General features: G+C 53.6%; 1 protein-coding gene across 5 annotated transcripts in view; it reads left to right on the forward strand.

Annotated features, from left to right (window-relative positions):
• The first annotated feature begins 8,423 nt into the window (after nt 1-8,423).
• The window catches only part of FBXO10 (F-box protein 10), a 44,671-nt gene continuing 34,796 nt past the window's right edge, over nt 8,424-18,298 (forward strand). For all 5 annotated transcript variants that reach the window (XM_074994510.1, XM_074994512.1, XM_074994511.1 and 2 more), the window contains exon 1: nt 8,424-8,542. The gene's annotated coding sequence lies outside the window, so the exon portion shown is untranslated. The remainder of the gene's footprint in view (nt 8,543-18,298) is intronic.

The raw sequence follows: 18,298 nt of genomic DNA on the forward strand, positions 1-18,298 counted from the left end.
CCAATAACATGGGTTAGTACTCCGCTTTCCAGGATGCTGCAAGAACACTCCAGGAACAGACTGCCTGAGCATTGCTGAACGGAGTCTGGCACCTTTTTGCTAAAGGAAGATTTGGGTTTAGGTTAAGCATGGCAAACAGGAGCTCTTGCACACTTGGCCTACCTTTAAACACAACCCACCCTTATCTGTTGGATTCAGTCTGAGACGTTGCCTTTGCTTACTCCGTACTAAGCCCCAGGAGTCTGTCGCCTGCCACCAGACTGCAGACAATTGCCATGGCAAGAGGGCCCTTTCCATCTCAAGTATCAGAGAGGTAGCTACATTAATCTGCTCATTCATGCATCTTATGAAGTGGGTCTTTGCCCACAAAATCTTATGCTCCAAAATATCTGTGCCTTGCATGTTGAATAGTAACACAGAGAAAGCCATGCTAGTCTACATACTATCAAAACAAAAAAGCAGTCTGGTAGCACTTTAAAGACTAACCCTGTGTCTACACGAGCCCCTTCCTTTTGGAAGGAGCATGCTAATGAGTGGGTTCGAAAGATGCTAATGAGGTGCTGCAATGAATACGCAGCACCTCATTAGCACAATGGCAGCCATGGAGATTCAAAAGTGTGGCTTTTTGAATTGCACACCACTCGTGGAACCGGGACCTTCCAAAAGGAATCCTCCAGTCTCGGAAGAAGGGCTTTCGAAAACTTGGGGGGGGTCCTTTTGGAAGGTCCTGTCTCCATGGGTGGCGAGCAATTTGAAAAGCCGCACTTTCGAATCACCGCTGCTGCCGTTATGCTAATGAGATGCTGCATATTCATTGCAGCACCTCATTAGCATCTTTTAAACCTGCTTATCAACATGCCCCTTTCGAAAGGAAGGGGCTCGTGTGATCCCAGCCTAACAGAATAATTTATTCGGTGACGAGCTTTCATGGGACAGGTCCACTTCTTCAGATCATAGCCATACCAGAACAGACTCAATATGTAAGGCACAGAGAACCAAAAATAGTAATCAAGGTTGACAAATCAGAAAATTATTATCAAGGTGAGCAAATCAGAGAGTAGCCATGAAAATGCTGGCTGACCAGTTGGTGGATTAGGAGTGTTTTTATGTCTGTTTTGTGTTCGGTCAGCCAGCATTTTAATGGAGTGGGCCATTCTGTTAATGTCCTGACGGTTTGCGTCTTACTGAAGAGGAATTTTCACAGCAGTTTGGAAAGAGAAGCTGCTGAACTCTCTTTTATATTCAAATTCGACACATTAACATGTTTAAACCAGGATGGGAATTTTTTAGGTTATTATAGGGGCTCTTTCGCATACGTGGCTTAATCTAATTCTTGACTCCCTCCACCACTTCTGCCCCTCTACACTCTGATTTGCTCTTCTTGATAATATTGTTCTGATTTGTCAACCTCTGTGCCCTAAATATTGAGTCTGTTCTGGTATGGCTATGATCTGAAGAAGTGGGTCTGTCCCATGAAAGCTCATCACCTAATAAATTATTCTGTTAGTGTTTAAAGTGCTACTGGACTGCTTTTTTGTTCCAAAATATCTGCTAGTCTATAAGGTGCCACAGGACTTCTTGTATTTTTCATCTCAGCTGAGGTAGCCTGCAGAATTCAGTGCTGGAATGAGTCAGACCTGATCCCCTGAAGGCACACCTTCACCAATTCTCATAACAGAGACAGGTGTGGCATCCAGTTCCAACTAAGCCCTGACCATGAATGGCAGTTGCATGCGTGTACATGCTGGAGTGTAAATCTGTGGAACACAGTACAAACAATGATATTCTTTTAGCCTTTAATCGCATGTTCTTATTTTGGCACCACCTCTCCTGAAGTGTCTCCAGGGGCTCTTGCCACCTCCATTGTGGCAGAGTTAGAGTTGTGGGAATGGCACAGACTTAACTTATTGTAGCTGGGTTTTCAGAGGTTGAATTGTAGGTGTACTCAACTTTCTGGAAGGGTAGGAGGCAATGGCAGACAACTTGCACTTTGCATCAGTGACATTTAAGAGCAATGAATTGTCCCACTCAGGCTGGCAGGGCCACCGCAGGAAGAAAGGGAGCAGCCAAAGAACTGCTGGTCTGGTTGGTCTGAAGAAATGGGTCTGTCCCACGGAAGCTCATCTAATAAACTATTTTGCTAGTTGTTAAAGTACTACTTGGCTGCTTTTTGTTTTGCTAGTGTATAGACTAGCACGGCTCCCTCTCTGTTACTAGCCAAAGAACTGTGAGAGACACATCCACCACCAGGAGGCACCAATAGGAAGTGGAGGTGAGTGCCAGACTACTTCCTTTAGAACCTAACATAGGGGAAAGAGATTCTATGCAGCCTTCAGCAGCACAGGAGGACTGTGGGGTAGGAAATCGCCCATTCCTCTCCATAGGGTGTTCTCCAATGAACATGAAACACCCTTCCTGCCCCCATGGAGTGCTATTTCCTACACCAGCAGTCCCCCCTTTACATCCAGAAACAATGGCTCTGAGAAGTGTGCAATGGGTGTTCAATCTCGTCTCTCCCAGACTCCATGGAATAACAATTTTCAAGAATATGGGTTGTCACTCTGCATGGGGCCCTTCGAGCAATTTGAATATTAAAATCAGCTCCTTGTTGGGGAAGGGTGTCTGTCCAAGGCACTGCTCCACCAGAGGACCCCAGCTTTGCACTAAGTACCACTCTGCTGTCCCACTGGACAGTTTTCAAGACGGTATGATTATTTTTGTGGATTATGGAGTACGCTGATTATTAAAATAATGTTAGCGGACAGTCTAGTTTATCTGGAGAACCCAAATGTCCCAGTTTGTGCCATTCATCTGCACTAATGTGACATAGCTGTAGTATGCTACAGCAGTAATCCCACCACAGTTAGGACCTCCTTTTCAATACAGGTGAAAAAAAACTACAAAACCCCTGTGGGTTGGATTAGAGAATCATGTTGAAAGGTGTTTCTTGTACTTTATGTGCAGCTTGATTTTCCTGTAATAGTTTGTGAGGCGGCATCACATGGGATTTACTCAGGTTTAGAAAACAAGTCACTAAAATATTAGCCAAGTGACAAATACTTCTGTGCTTGGACATCTCTTTCAGACCCCCTTTTCACAGAAATTTTAGGGGCAAAATTGTTTACTGTGATCCCTGGCTCTGTGCAGACTGGAAGAATTAGTGTAGAAAGCTGAACATTGTTTTCCATGTTTAGTTTTCACAGTAAGTATTTGTAACTCTTTTACATCCTGTTACTTCATGCCAACATTATGCCAGTCATTACAACAGGATTCTCTGTTACTGGTATTTCATGTTGCTCAGCAGGTCCTTTGGCCATGCCAATCTCGATGAGAAGTGGAGCTATTTGTTTTTCTTTTATCACACCCAGTCCCATTGTTCAGGAAACAGGTGAGAAATATGCAGCTTGCTTAAATTACCCTATACTCTCAGGGCAGGGCTTCCAGGGGCAGTCCCTGCAGAATATATCTCATTTGCAAAACACAGGATCTCTCAGCCACCAGCAGCAGGGCTTGACATGACAGTGTGTGGGAGCTGTGCAGATTTGATGGTTGTAATATGTAACCTAGATAGAGCCACCCCCTTACTCTAACATCAACCTGCCTGCAAATGCCCTAGACTGTGACAGAGCCTCAGTCTGACTGCACGTGCATACATGACTTTCTCTGGGTTGTCAACTTGGCATGAGGCACATTGTAGATCCAGCTTCTGCCGGGGTAACTTTTAAAATGCCACTTTTTTGTTCTATGACTGCAGAGTATTAAAAAGCCACTTCACCTTGCATGGTCCTGTAGAGTTTGTGTAAACACCTTGTGCTAAGAAGCATGCTGTTGCACTGGGCATTTAGCTGTGACATTCTCAGTACCTTCTGCAGACCTTCAGGATCTGTTTACCTTCCAGGAAAACACCCATGGCTGGCCCTAGCCAGCTGACTCAGACTTGCAGGGCTCAAGCTGTGGATGTATCAGACTGCAGCATAGCTGTTCAGACTCTCCGTTCCAGAGTCCGGGCTACAGCCCAAGTCCAGAGGTCCACACTACAATTTTATAACTCTGCAGCCCAAGTCCCAGGAGCCTGAGTCAGCTGACACAGACCAGCTGCACACATTTTACTGCAAGGTAGACCTACCTGAAGAAGAGCTCTGTGGGGCTTGAAGGCTTGTGTATCTCACCAACAGAAGTTGGTGCAGTAAAAGATAATCCCTCAGCCACCCCACCTGGTCTCTGAGACAATTGGTCATTGTCTAAAATGGAGTGGCAGTTATGACCAAAGTCCCACAAAGCAACTTGTAGAGCAAGTCAGCAATAAGGAGCCAAGAGCGGAACCCACTCTGTGGAATGTTTTAGCAGGTATGTTTAGAACAAAGGCATCCTAGAGGTATGACTAGAGGCATCATTCGGAGCTGCCCTGGATGTTGAAGAATCCTGGGCCTCCTCCATGGATTCTGATTCTTCGCTGTGCACAGCATTAGTGAGCGGAATTGCATAAATCGCTGCGGTGGGCTAACCCAGATATTCGTGATGTAGAGAACTGTATGCGTCACATCTAATTACTGTGTCTAGGCGTCTTCATCGTGGGTTTCATGCCATGCTGCACTTCTGTTAGGTGACAAGAATGCTCCAGCAGAGGAAGCAGAATGCTAATTTTGGAGGCTGGAAAGTGCTGTTCAGTCATATGTGATTTACCTTCCACCTAGCCTGATTAAAAACCCATGCCTCAGAAAGCAGCTGGTTCGGCAACAGCCCTGTCTGGGGCACTGCCAGATTGTGCAGTTCTGGTGGGGACAGCACTGGCAGCACCCAGGGCTGTAGGCATGGGCGCTCAGTATAAGAGGCAACCACCAGACTGGGCCTGCCCACACCCCTGCTCCATTCAGCCTAGCTCCCCCAGTCTCTTGCAGTAGCCTGGGCTTCAGCCCCAGGGAGGCTGGGGCCGGGTGCAGCCTGTACTGTGGGCCACCCACCCTGCTTGGGGGAAGGCTGGGCCATGCACCATCCACTGGGCAGGGGAGAATCTGCTTCTATGGTGGTGGGAACCTTGGCTCCCACACGGGCACTGGGCAGCAGGGGCAGGGCCTCCGAAGTAAGGGGCAGGGCTGGTGGCTTGCCACCCTGTCTGTAAGGTAGCCAACAGCTTCTTCAGTGGTCATGACCTCTCAGACTCTGTGGAGATGAGCACTGCCAGAAGTGCTGCCTCGTGAGACTGGACTGAGGGCTTCCTTGTGGGACCAAGGGACGCTTTAGGAACTGTCCATGCAGTGGTGGGCTCCGATGGGAGCTATAGTGATGGAATTGCCTCTCAGTTTGCTCTTTGACCCCCAGTCCAGCTCAGACCTTCAGCCTGAACCCCATCTCCCATCGCAAGCCCTACTTGGACTCTCTTCACTCCCTAGCTTTGGTGTTGGGATGCCTAGTGTTGGCACCTGGACTCTGACTTTGACCCGAGGCTTCAGCATTTGAACTCCAGCTCTGGCTACAGACCCTAGAACATTGCTTCTGTTCTGGCCTCCAGCATCAGTGCTAGGACCCTGACCCAGTCCCACACTCAGGCTACCACTGTTAAGCTTCAGCCCTGGTTCTGGCCCCCAGCCTAAGCTCCTGGACACGGGCATCAGCCAGACCTCTAGGTCTCTTCTACATGCCACCACTGTACAAATAAATAACAAATGTGCTTGGCTGTGTTATCTTTTTTCTACAATTGGCACTGTTAGAAGGCCAAGTCTCTGAAGCAGATTCACAACCTTCCACACAGGTGGAAGGAGAGATTTAGTAAGGCGCAGAATGTGCCATTGTTTGGCTTGGTCAGCAAATGTGGCTGTGTGATTTTTGGCAGACAGTTTTGTAGCTTTAGTGCTTGTATCTCACTGTGCAAGATAATGTTGAAGAGACCACAGTGTGCTGGAAGGAGGACCCATGGAGATTGGGGCGCGGATGGTAGCTGAGAAGGGCGACTCTTAGGAAATGTGTGGGGAGGAAGGTTTTGAATTTGAAATATGAGTTCCACTGCTGAGTAGCATTAAGGTGGCTTCGGGATCTCCAGCCAGGTGGGGAAGAGTCTAATAACCCTGATTATTAGTCTAATGTGACTAATACTTATTTTCAGTGACGTCTGCAGTTTGGAAGCCTTGTGTTTGTGGGCACTGGCTCAGTGGTTTGCTAACAGAACAGAAGTGGGTGATGCTGAACAGAATTCTGAAGTTTTTGGGGGGTGCTATTCTGGGCAGGTGGTTTTGGCAAACGTGGAACGGGGGCACTTTACATGCAAGTGCTCCAGTACTACAGTGTGTCAGAGAGGTGGCCGTGTTAGTCTGTAGCTTCGAGAACAATAAGAAGTCTTGTGCCTCTGTTGAAGCGGGTCTTTGCCCATGAAAGCTCATGCTCCAAAATATCTGTTAGTCTATAAGTTGCCACAGGACTTCTTGCTGTTCTCGAGTACTACAGAGATGAGCTCAGCATAAGAACCTATAAAGTACGCTCCAGGGCAAAATGACCTATTCTCAGTAGTACAGAATTAGCATCAATACACCACCATACGCTAATACTTTAATTGGTTATTTGATGACACTACTTCTCAACAAATAATATCCTACACTACATTCTTTCATTTAATATTTTGTATTACACACATTTTCTGTAATTTCATCTTTATCTGTACATTCAGTTTGGATTAATAACATTTACAAGTGCATGCAAATTGTTGAGTTTTTGCTGTAGCTACTTCACATTCCCTAGCTCGTCTATGGCATTGTTCATAATACATCTCAAAGCACTTTGCAGAGGAGGACGGTATCATTCCCATTTTACAGAAAAGGGAAGTGACTTACCCAAGGACACCCAGCAGCACAAGTGGAGCCGGGAGTAAACCCCGGTCTCCAGAGTCAGGTCCATGGAGACAATGCTTCTCCATCCTCATTGTGTGAGCCAAGTACGCTTGGGGGCAGCAGCACACAGCACTCTACATCTGTTAAATCCAAATTTCAGTTACACTGAACTTCGGTCCATCGCTCTTGTATCAGTGGTAAATTTGCTAATAAAACTATAAAGCCACTGCATGACCAGATCAGCCAGTCATTGGTTGTTACAGGTTACCTGATCCCTATCTGTATTTAAAAAAGGGGGTCTGGCTACAGTTGATAAGGCCTGCCAGAGCTATCTCTCATTTCTTTGCGAATATTTTTGGCCCTGTCTTATTCTTGATATCCCTTGATGCTATAAGGTGGTAAGTGGGACACTAATATGAGTTGGAGCCATACTGGGATAAGGGCGCCTGTCTCATAATGCGGAAACAGGAACACTCCATCACAGGGCCCTGCTAAACATGCAGGAGTGGGGCACAGTTGTTTCTGGAAAATCTCAAAACCCGTTGGGAAGAATCATACTGGGCCTGAGTCCTGGCTCCGTGAGTGAAAGGGTCAGATTGTGTGAGAAGAGTCACCTTAACTCAGTCCTTCTGGGTTCTCTATCGGTCAGGGTAAGTAGCTGACCTCCACTACCACTGCATACCAGAACCTCACCATGACAAGTACGATGGGATCAGAAAGCCTGCCCTAGAGAGCTCCACCTATTTCACCCAGCAAAGAGAAGGTGAGGGGGTGACGTGATCAGTGTGTATGGAGGTGCATGACAAGCAAATATTTGTCTGTGGGCTCTTCTGTCTAGCAGAGGAAGGCATCACATGATCCGGTGCCCAGGAGCTGACGCCTGACCAACTTGACAGGCACTAAGGCACTGCTTTATAGCATGGAGGGGAATTAGCCAGGGGGACCCATTTTGGCATGGGTCATGGGGGCTCTGTGTCAAGGGGATGTTTGTCTGACTGCTCTGCTCTAGGACTTGCTTGGGTCACCCTGGCGCACTGTGGTCTGGGAACCTACCAATGACCAGAATCGCTGCGGCCTGTTCTGGCGACCGGGCCTCGGCCGCAGCCCCTGCACTGGGGCAGGGAGCTGGCACAGCCATGCCACTCACCCCCAGCCAGCTCCAGCGGGATCCCCAGGGAGGCCCCTTAAGCCGGCCCCACGCTCCCACCCCACAAGCCCTGAAGAACCTTGTGCCCCCAGCCCCACACTGGGGTAAGCCCAGGCGCAGACGCAGCTGGGTCAGGGCCATGGCCCTTCTGGCCAGCGCCGCGGAACACCCGCTGCAGCCCGCGGGGAGCGTCTGTGCCGCGGCGGCGTTGGGCAGCGAGTGGCGCGGAGCCCGGGCCGGGGTGGCGGGCGCAGCCGGGGCCCTACAGCGCCGCTGGAGAAGCGCGCGGGGCCAGCTGGGCCCTGCAGCCCCCGACTCCTCCGGCGGGGCGGGGCAGCGGCACCCCGAGGCGCACCCCGGGCTAGGCCCGCTGCGGGGGGCGCCAGGCTGCAGCCCCGGCTCAGCCGGGGAGGGGGCTGCCGGAGTGGCCCTGCCCACGCGCTTCGTCATGCGCCGCCCGCCGGCCGGGGAAGGCTCCGCGCTGCCGGCGCTGCGCCCGGGGCGCCTCCCCCCGGCACGGCCCCGCTCCGCTCCGCTGCTGCAGCCGGGATGCTGCGGCCCCGCGGCGCGAGCTAAGGTAGGGCCGGCCCGGCTGCGGGGCCAAAGTCGCTGCGCCTGGCTGGGGAGGGGACGGGAGGGGAGCGGGGCCCGGCCCGGCCCGGCCCGCCGGGGGGAGCCCAGTCCGGCCCGGCCCGCCGTGGGCACGCAGCCCGGGCGGCGGCTTTCCGGCACGGGGCCGAGCTGCAGCGTGTCCCCCGGCCCCGTCCGGGGGGAGCCCCGGGGCTGCAGCGCGGCTTGCCCGGGTCGGGGTGAGCGGGGGCGGCTGCAAGCGCCCCTCGCCCGGCCGCCCGCCCGCTCCAGGGCTGCTCCGCTCCGGCCGAGCCCCGCGGATCTCCGCTCCCTGCCGTGCTCGGCGCCTGCGCGTCTCCCCGGGCGTGCGAGGGTCCGATCGCCCGTCCAGGACCTCGCTGGGAGCCAGTCACGCCGGGGGGAGCCACTGCTCGGTGGGGCCCGGGCCCTGGGCGGAGCAGGCGCACGGCAGCCCGCTGGGGGCTCGGGAGGCGGCTTGTTTTCCTTCCGCAGGGGTTCGCGGTGAGGTGCCCTCCAGCAGGATGTGCTCTGCACGCAGAAGGGCCCGTGGCAGACACTGCCAGCGGGGAGGTCACTGCAATGTGGTTCCCCCGGTCTGCCGGCTCTGGGATCAACACTGCCCCACACACCAGGGCCCTCCCTGGAGCTGCCTCTGCCAAGGGCAGGCCTGCTGGTTTTCTGCACTGGTTGCTGCCCCGGTCGGTTGCACTGCGCATGCCGGATCAGCCCCTGGGACCTGACCGCCACAGGCAGGAGACGCCTCCTTGGGATGTGACCCCAGGGGGAGCGTAAAGATCCACTTTCAGGAGTCTGTTTGGGGTTTGTGGTGGGCGAATGGGAGTGGCAGGAGGTGTGCTGGGGCGGGGGCCTGGCTGCCAGAGTGCTGTGCTTCTGCAATAGGATTGCTCCAGGCCCACCCTGGGCAGCAATGGCACATTGATACCCGGCTGCAGTGGCAGTCTGAGGCCCCATCCCTCAGGCAGGTCTGTGGGGAGATGCCCTTGTGGTGGAAGGAAGGTGGAGATTGCTGGTGCTCCAGGATCTGACTGGTTCAGACCCTTTGAAGTGATGCTGGGAAAAGTCTCTCTGCTGCCGGGGGCAGCCTATGTGTTGGGCTCTCTCCCTGCCCCCACTGCTTTCAGTGGTTTCTTGTCATTTAGCCACTGGAGAGCCCTCTGAGCTGCGGCCTGTATGGAATTGGCCCACAGGTACCACCTGGCTGCTTTGCTCTCCTCTGCACAGTGCACTGCGGAGCAGTCTAGGGAGTTGCTGTCTTCCCCACCGCATGAATAAAGCCTGCCCTGGGCCCAGCACGCTGGTATCTGAGCAGATGCGTTTCTTCTCACATTACCGCTGTGAGATCCGGTGCTGTCCTTCCCTCCCTTGTATGCAAGGAGGGGGTCTAGCCCAGGTGGCTCCTGCTGGGTGTATCCACACCCGCTCCCTAGGGTCATCTGCCAGGCTTGCTTGTCGGGTGTTCACCACCACTGGCTCCAGAGGGCTCAGAAGCTCCCGTTGCATCTTGCTGTGACGGGCGTTATCCCAAGGGTGCTACAAAGTTCTTACCCTGATCACGGAGCCTTACGATCGTGCCCCGTGCAGACCAGCCTGTGTTGCTGTTGATTGAGAACAATCCTCAGGGCCAAGGGAGAGCCAGGGGCTAGTCCAGTGTTTCTCAATGCCAGTCCGCAGATCTCCCTGGCAGGAAGCCAGCCTCCGAGACCCAAAAGGCTGAGAAATACGGGATCAGGGAGCTCACGTCTTGATGGTTCATTAACTCCCATTAACCCCAGCACAGACTGCACACCTGGAGACCTCCATTGTCCTGCAGCTGATGCTTCTCTGCCCTGCCTGGCCATGGTGCTTCTTCCACGTCTGCCTTTGTCTGCCCTCGGCCCAGCTGCCCACATCTCCACCGGATGTCCCGCCCAGTCAGGTGTCTGTCCGTAGCTCTCAGCAAGGTTTGCTGCAGGCTCTGTCAGAGCCGCCGCTCCTTCAGCCACCCTGTTTGTGTGTCTGAGGGCTGGAGACAATTTAGAGTAGGGGAGCCTGACCGACACTGGAAGGGGCTGGGGGTTGGGGAGGGGTAGGGTAGCAGAGCCACACACCTGCATTGTACAGCCAGGAGCCCAGTGCTAGGCTGGACTCCTGCAAACCCTGACCTGCACAGCAGGTGGAGCTGGAAGGTGGCATCTCTCCTGGGGGTTTTGTGTTGGCCTCTGGGCTGCCACCGCCCCAAGCACACCTGTGGATGAGGATACACACGGGGCACAGACCGCAAGAGTGGTGGCTGGGAGGGAGAGTCATGGCACTGGCCAGGTCTGTGAGTGGGTGGAGAGCCGGGAGGGGAGGAAGGACAGAGGGCAGAGCTCACTGGGGATGGGGAGGGAGACATGGAGGCCCTCTGCAGCTTGGGTTAGCAGTCAGACCTGCAAGCCCCACTGGGTGGGTGCCTGCTCTCTCGTGCCATGTGGATTGGCTTTTGGCTGTGCTACTAGGGAATCTGCCTCCACTGAGTGACTCTGTGGGGTGTGTCCCAGCCCTGGAGAGCAGCTTGTGTGTCGTTTGGCACAGGAGGGGCACGGGCCCTTGTTCACGTTTTCTACTAGTCCATGCCGCCTACTCAAGTAGTTTTTCCAGTGCACCCCCCACACCTGCCTTCACCGTGGGACGCCAGGGTCTGGTCCTCCTGCTGGGGGAAGGTAGCTCCTGCTCTCGGGATGGCTGTGCTAGGCTGCTGGAACGCGGGTGTGAGATGTGTAGTGTTGTTCCAGTGCTAGATGTGCAGTTAGCATTAGCCTCTGCAGCTGGTGCTCAAGTTTCCCTCTGAGAAAACAGGACGTGTGTGTGTGACGGCTCATTTGAGGGGTGCTGCTAGCTCAGGGGTCCCTGGTACGAATGTGGGAGGAGGGGGGCAGCAGGGGAGTAGCAGGAGCTAGGCCCTGCCTATGCAGATGCCGGTCTGACCCACCCCCCATCACCTTTAAGTGGCCTGCTGCTGCCTAGGGCGCAGCCCCCGCCCGAGCCCCCAGGAACCTCTGCAGTGCCCCCTGCCCTGTGCCGGGACAGCGGTGAGGCCTGCTGGCTGAGAACACCTCCCTGCAAAGGGAGCAGCGGCTCTGGAAGGGAGGGATGGGACTTCTCTGGGAGGGCTGGTTCCTGTAGGGGTGAAGCCCCTGGAGGCCCCTGAGCTGTGGAAGTGGCATTTTGGCTAGTGCTAAAGGGAAGCAGGGAGCTGAGGCTGAGGCCGGGTCCCAGGTGTGCACAGTAGTGCTCTGCTTGCTCAGCTGCCCGTCCCTTGTTGGGGGCCTGGGCTGAGGGTAGGCAACATTTCCACCTCCAGACATGTGGTAATTTTACAGTGATCTGCCCCCTCCACCCCCTGGGCTTGGCTGGTTCACGGTGCTTGTGCTTTCTATTGTCTGTCTGCTGCTTGGCTCTCTCCCGCTAGTCTCTGCCCTCTAAGTATCACTGGCTGGGCTGGAAAGGTCGCCGCTGTGGGATGTCTCACACAAAGGCAGGCTGACGTGGTTTGCAAGAGACTCTGAGCCTGGTCACTGGGGAACTGGCAGAAGGAACTGGAAGGGGAAGCTCTCCTGAGCCGTTGCTGCTGGGGGAGCGGCTCTGTGTTCCCCCGGACGCAGGGACAGCTCTGAAGGCGAAGGAGGCCCTGCGACGCCAGCTTCCCCAGGTGCAGAGGCATACTGGCGCTGTTGGTTCGAGCTTTTTGCTGCAGATGCCCCTGCCCGGGGGTGAGAGCATGTCTCCTGCCTGCAGACACCTGCTCGGGCTGTTACTGGCCTGGGAAGGGATTTTGGATGCACTGTAGATCGCTTTGCACTGGCACCAGAAGGGGTCACGCTGCCAGTCAGCCATGGAGCTGCATTGACTCCTGCAGCTCTCTGGGCTAGGAGATGTTTGGAGGTTTTCTCTGCTGCCCACGTGGCTGAAGGCTGCTCCCAAGCAAGGCTCAGGAAGACACTGGATCACTTCTGCACCATGAAGGCCAGCATGAGTATGAGTGTTTGGCCCCCTCTGTCTCCCCTCCCTTGTCTGGTCCTCGCATGGGCTCTGTCAGTGTCTCTCCCTCTTCCTGCCTGTGCTGCTCAAGGGTGTTTTAATAGCACAGCCTGGCAGGGCTGGCATGCTGCCCAGCGGTTTGCTGTGTTTTGGGTGAACCGGGGGCAGCATGAGCTCCCGAGAGTCCCCGAGACAAGGATGGGATGCTGGAAAAGCCCAGCAGGACACCCAGACCACCACGTGCTGCTCCTTGCATTGCGCCATGGGGTGCCCTGGAATGAAACCTCTCAGGCCTTCCCAGTGACCTTGATGGGTGCAGATTCATTAAGCCTTACCCGAGAAGTGCCAGCCCTGGTCCAGCCCTGCTTTACTCAGCTGCCTGAGACTGGGGCACCTGGAAGGTTCCTTTTCAGATTGGAGACGCCTACAGACAGTGAGCAGATCTGTTGCCTACGACTGGCCGATGGTCATTTGATAGCTGACCTGCTGGGACCTGGGAGCAGCTGTTCCTCTTCACAGTGCTCTGTACTCGCCCAAAGCCTGGGAGGTGCTGGCAGTGGGGGAGCTGCCCCAGGTCTGACTGGTGAGGAGCAGCCATGCCTGGACAATCTGCTGTCATGGCAAGAGCTCTCCATTGCAGGCCAGCAGCTCCCTACAGGCAAAACCCCAGGCAGGCAAACCTGCAGCCAAAACCTGAACTCTGCCATTTCATTTCTGAGTCCTGCCTTTTGCTGGCAATGCTGCAGTTTCTGCAAGAAGGAGAGCTGCCTCTCCGTTGCCGAAGGGCACTGGTCACGCTATGGCACCTCAAAGGAGATCTCTGTGACTTTCGGAACTGGAGACCTGTTTCCCTCCTTTGCTCTGCCCAGGGCCTTACCAAGCAGCTGAAGGATGTCTGGGCTCTCTGACGCCCTGGTCAGCTACACTGGATCCCTAGGCACTGTATTTTGGATGAATTATGTTGTGATGTTTTTTCACTGTTAGTGAAGTTTGTAATCTGGATATGGGGCTTGTTTCAATGGACCAGGAGGGTTGCCCATAGTTATCTTTTAAAAATGTTAGCTGCTTTGGGGATTGGACCTGCATTATCTTCATGTATTTATTTATTGCACCATAATGTTTTTATTACCCGAAACATTCAAGGGGTCTTAGCAGCTGCTGCCCAGTGCAGAGACATTCGTGAGGGGTGTTCTCTCTCAGATCTTCTACGTCTGGTGCCATTCCTCTAGCTCTTCAGAAGCCAGCTGACCAGTGCCATTTCTTTCCATGTTGTTTGTCAGCCTGTGCTGGTATCTCAGGTTTTAATGCACCTGGAAGTGACCTGCAGGCACTTTGCACTAATTCACAAGTGGATGAGCAGGTATCCCCTGCCTGCATTACCTGGGCAAAGAGCCATTTCTGGGCTCTTGGAAGTGTAGCAGCCTGCAGCGGCACCGGGGGCGTCTCTGGGATCAGGGCATTGGGAGCTTGTTTAAGATGTGAACTGTGGGTGTTCTGGGAGTGGGAGCAGGCGTGACTGTCTGCAGGACGTCGCTCTCTCGGGGTCATTCTTTGTCCCTGCCTTAGAGGATGTTACGCAAACCACCTGCCTTGCACAGGATCGTCACAGCTCATTGCTGTGTGCCCATTCACCCCTGTGCAGCGCTTCAGCTGCAGAGAGGCTGCTTCATCTTTTCCTGCGGCACATCCCATCAGTTTCTCCTTTTAAAGTGTTGCAGCAGCTTTTCAGCAGCTTGGGCACTTTGGTTACACGTAATAGAAATTGACCTGCAGTCTGCACGCTCTTCTCTTGCTCTGGGGAGTTAACGGTAGTTGAATGAACTTGATGACGATGGTGCTTGACACATGTTGAATGTTTGCTTGAGACGTGGTTTGCTTTATTTTCTCCGTCTCTCTTTGTGCCTACCTTGTCAGTTTGTAATGCTTTGAACCAGCTTTGCATTTGCTATGACTAAAGGTGTTTTCTGTGTCGCGTCTGTCAAGCTGTCGTCTCTTTGTCATTTCTCTCCCTGCATACGCGCCCGTTTCTCTCTGACTGAACTTACCTGAGCCCCGTTACCATAGCGTTTCCCAGTCTCTGGTGGAGTTACACTCCCAGCGCCTCTCTGATGCAGGGCAGTGCTGTTATCCTCACTGTACAGATGGGGCGCTGAAGCCTGTTGGCCCATATCCTCAGATGTATTTAGCCACCTCGCTCTCATTGATTCAAATGAGGGACAGGCACCTCCAGACCTTGTGAGGGTCTGGGCCAGATGAACCCAGTGACTTGCTCCAGGTTGCACAGGGGCATGTGGCTGAGCTGGGTGAGAGCCCCGTGGTAGCCCCAACCCCCTGAACCATTCGTCCCTCTGCAGTAGTGGAGGAGGTTGCTGTGGAGTGTGACGTGTAATGGAGCACACAGCACCTCCCACTTGCAGTGGGTGGGGCGGTGCAGGGGTGGCCTTTGGTGGGGCCTGAGGGGTGCAGGTACTTGTCGCTCTGGCTGGTGGGCCTAGAACGGGGACTAGTTGGTGTCGGGCGGTTCGGTACTGCTCTGGGTGCTGCGCATGTGTGTGTTGAGCACCAGCACGAATGTGATGTGATAGGAGACAGAGGGAGCACCTTTCCCGGGAGCCTTATTGGAGTGTCTCACAGTAGGAGTCCTAATATAGCATGGAGACCGGCAGTGCAATCCTGAGCCCATTGTAGCTGGCGCGGGGCCAGGGCTGCCCCTGTAAAATGCCCTCACAGAAAGGGTTCTGTGGCAGCGCCCAGCAGGAAGAGCAGTTCTGTGAATAGAGCCTGCAGCCCCCGAAGTCAAAGGCAAAACATCCATCCGCTCACCTGCGGCAGGTGCAGGGCCACAGGGCAGCCCAAGCTTGCAGGGCCCCTATGAGGTGTGCTCAGCTCCCACGGACCTCGGGGAGATTTGCTCCCATGCATCTGGGGGCAGATTGTGATCCCAGATGCTTGGGACTGGGTGTGACTGATTAGGAGCAGCAGCACCAGTGCTGTTTGCATTTCTGGGCTACAGCTGGGAGGCTGCTCCTGCAGGGTGGGGAGAGGCTGGAGGCAGGCGTGGCATGTACAGCCTTTTATTCGAAAATCCAGCTCCTCTAAAAGCTGCTTGGGCCCCTGGGGATGGTGTGTTTGCCCAGCAACGCTCCTGTGTACTCCAGCCGCGTTCTGCTGCTGCTGCTGGGTGTCTGCGAAATCTGTTAGAAGCCTGGGCTGGTATCATCCTCTGTCTCATGTCGGCAGCTTTGTCCTGCGAACGGCTCTCAGCAGCAGTGCTGGGAAAAGCACAGTGACCCTGGCAACCCCCCCCACGCCCCCTGGCGCCTGCCTCTTCTGAAGAAATGAGGTTTTTAATGGAAGAGTTCACAGGCAAAAGAAGATGTATTATAATGAAACAGAGCTTGGACGCTGCCTCTCACGGACTTTAAGGCCAGCAAGGAGATGCACGAGGCAGAGATGGTCCCTTTGTACTACTCATAGCATTCGGGGTGTCTGTGGTGATTTGATTAAATTTCGCTACAAGGACAACATCAATTTAAAACTCACATTTCTGTACGGCTGGTAGTTTTATTTATTTCTCCACAAGCAGCAACAGCCCAGGTGAGTGTAGTTTAAAGAGAGCAGAGCGGGGAGAAAGTTGTGTTGTGTTTCTAAAAAAGCGTGTATTTCCCCAGTGCCTCGTATGCAGTCAGGGTCGTTGTTTTCCCCTGTGTAGTCGGTGTCCCCAGTTGCTGTGGGTCTTTCACAAAAGCAGTTGGGGAATTAGAAAACGCTGAACAACTGGAAGCAGTCAGGGGCCAGGTGAAAATGACTTTTAGGTTCATTTTTGAAACTGAGTAGATCTAAATTGATGGTGCCTCTGGGAGTTTGGCAAACAGAGGCCCCGATTCAGGAGGCCGTGTACGTGCCTGTCTTAATGCTGGGCACTTAACGCAGAAATGGACTTAGCCCACGTGAATGAGCTTTTCAGAATCAGCAGCAGCTGTGTCCTAAGGCAGAGCATCATGGGCAGTACTCTCGGCTCCCTCCAACATGTTCTGGGGACGGTGTGGGCTAGTGAGGAAATTCCAGGTTCAGATATTGATCTGCCTCACTTCCTCGGTGTGCTGAAGGTGGAGGAGAATTGTTAGCACATTTCACAGGTCTGGGTGTGAAGATCAGCTTGTGGCTGTGCAAGTAACTAGGACTTACCAAGCACTTCTGGGTGATCTTTGTGGTTACTATTATGTAAATAATAATACTGTACTAATTAATTGGTCATAACCAGGCTCTGTCCGTACTCCCCAGGCTAAGCAGATGAGGAGGGCAATCCAAACACGTAGGCATCGGACTTTTGCCACTCTTACTTGATTTTCTGAGCTGTGGGGAAACTGCTCTGTAGTGACAATGGGCAGTAGCTGACAACAGAGAGCTCAGGACAAATCCGTGGTGACCCTGGCCGTGCTGTGTTGATGGGCAGTGGTGGCACCAGGCTGAAGGCAGCCCTGCACCCCCACAGGCAGCAGCACTCCCTTGACACTGGCATCTCGCGGGACTGCTGCGGGGCCAGTGTGACATGGGCCGTGGGGACCAGTGCAGCCACCATATGCGAGCCAGGAACTTTCTGGCTGCTCCCGCCGCTTGACTCGGGGGGTGTTCCCTTGGTGAGGGCAGCAGTGGAGGCTGCAGGGGAGAAAGCGAAGGGCTGGGGAGGCAGCAGAAGGCAATCACACCGCACCCTACTTACAAAACGTCCTGCCCCCGCCCCCCCCCCACACACTTTGCGCAGCCTGTTCTAGATTTCTAGTAGTAGGGAAATAACTCCAGGGCTTTTTCTAATTCATACGTCACAAGTCGTAACAGTTCTGCAGTCAATGGCTTCAGTCTAACTAAAGTCATGCAGCTCCACATAGGGTTAACTGGGTGCTTGTGATGCCGCTGGTCTAGCTCCTGACTCAACTGGTAAAAGTGGTAAATTCAAACCGCTAAGCCAGTGGGAAAGAGTAAATGCTAAACTCTCTGATGCCGTGGTTTAGCGCCACTGGCCAGAACCGTCACCTAGTGTGTGAGGCTGCGTGGGGTCTGGTACACCGAGCCCTGAACTGGGCTCAGGAGATACGGATTCTGTGCCTGCTCCGTCCATGACCTTCTCCTGGGCCTTGAGCAAAATCACTTCCCCTCTGTTCCCTGGCCTGCTGTTCCCTTCCCTTGTCTGCTGAAATTGCAAGCTCTCTGCGGATGGGGGCTGCCTTTTACTGTGTTTGTCCAGCTCCTAGTCCATTGGGGTCTCAATCTCTAGGGGGTTGCTAGATGCTTTTGTAATAGGCATCATTAATTCAACACCACTGCTCAGCAATGAGAAAAGCCAGGGTGGAAGATGAGGACCTTACTGAGTATAGATTCATTTCCTGGTCACCAGTATTCTAGCCACAGAACTAATATTAACAGAGGATTTCTTATTAGCCATTTTCATGCTTGTTGAGACTAAACGTCTGTGGTTTGTAGTGAGCAGCGTGGATGGAACGATGTTATGAAAATATCATTGTGAGGGGTCCGCTCACAAGTCTCAGTATGAGAGAAAGTACAAGCCCCAGTGCATCTACGTTAGACATTCAGGGAGAAATCCTGACTCTGTTGTTTCATCACTGGCTTCAGTTGAATTAAGAACTGAGCCAGCCAGCTAAGTCTTGTGCTCCCTTTGCCTTCAGGCCTCCCATTGGAGGAAGGCAGGGCTGGGCCCGGGGAA

This window comes from Carettochelys insculpta, chromosome 5 (assembly GCF_033958435.1).
Source record: "Carettochelys insculpta isolate YL-2023 chromosome 5, ASM3395843v1, whole genome shotgun sequence".
Classification (NCBI taxonomy): domain Eukaryota; kingdom Metazoa; phylum Chordata; order Testudines; family Carettochelyidae; genus Carettochelys; species Carettochelys insculpta.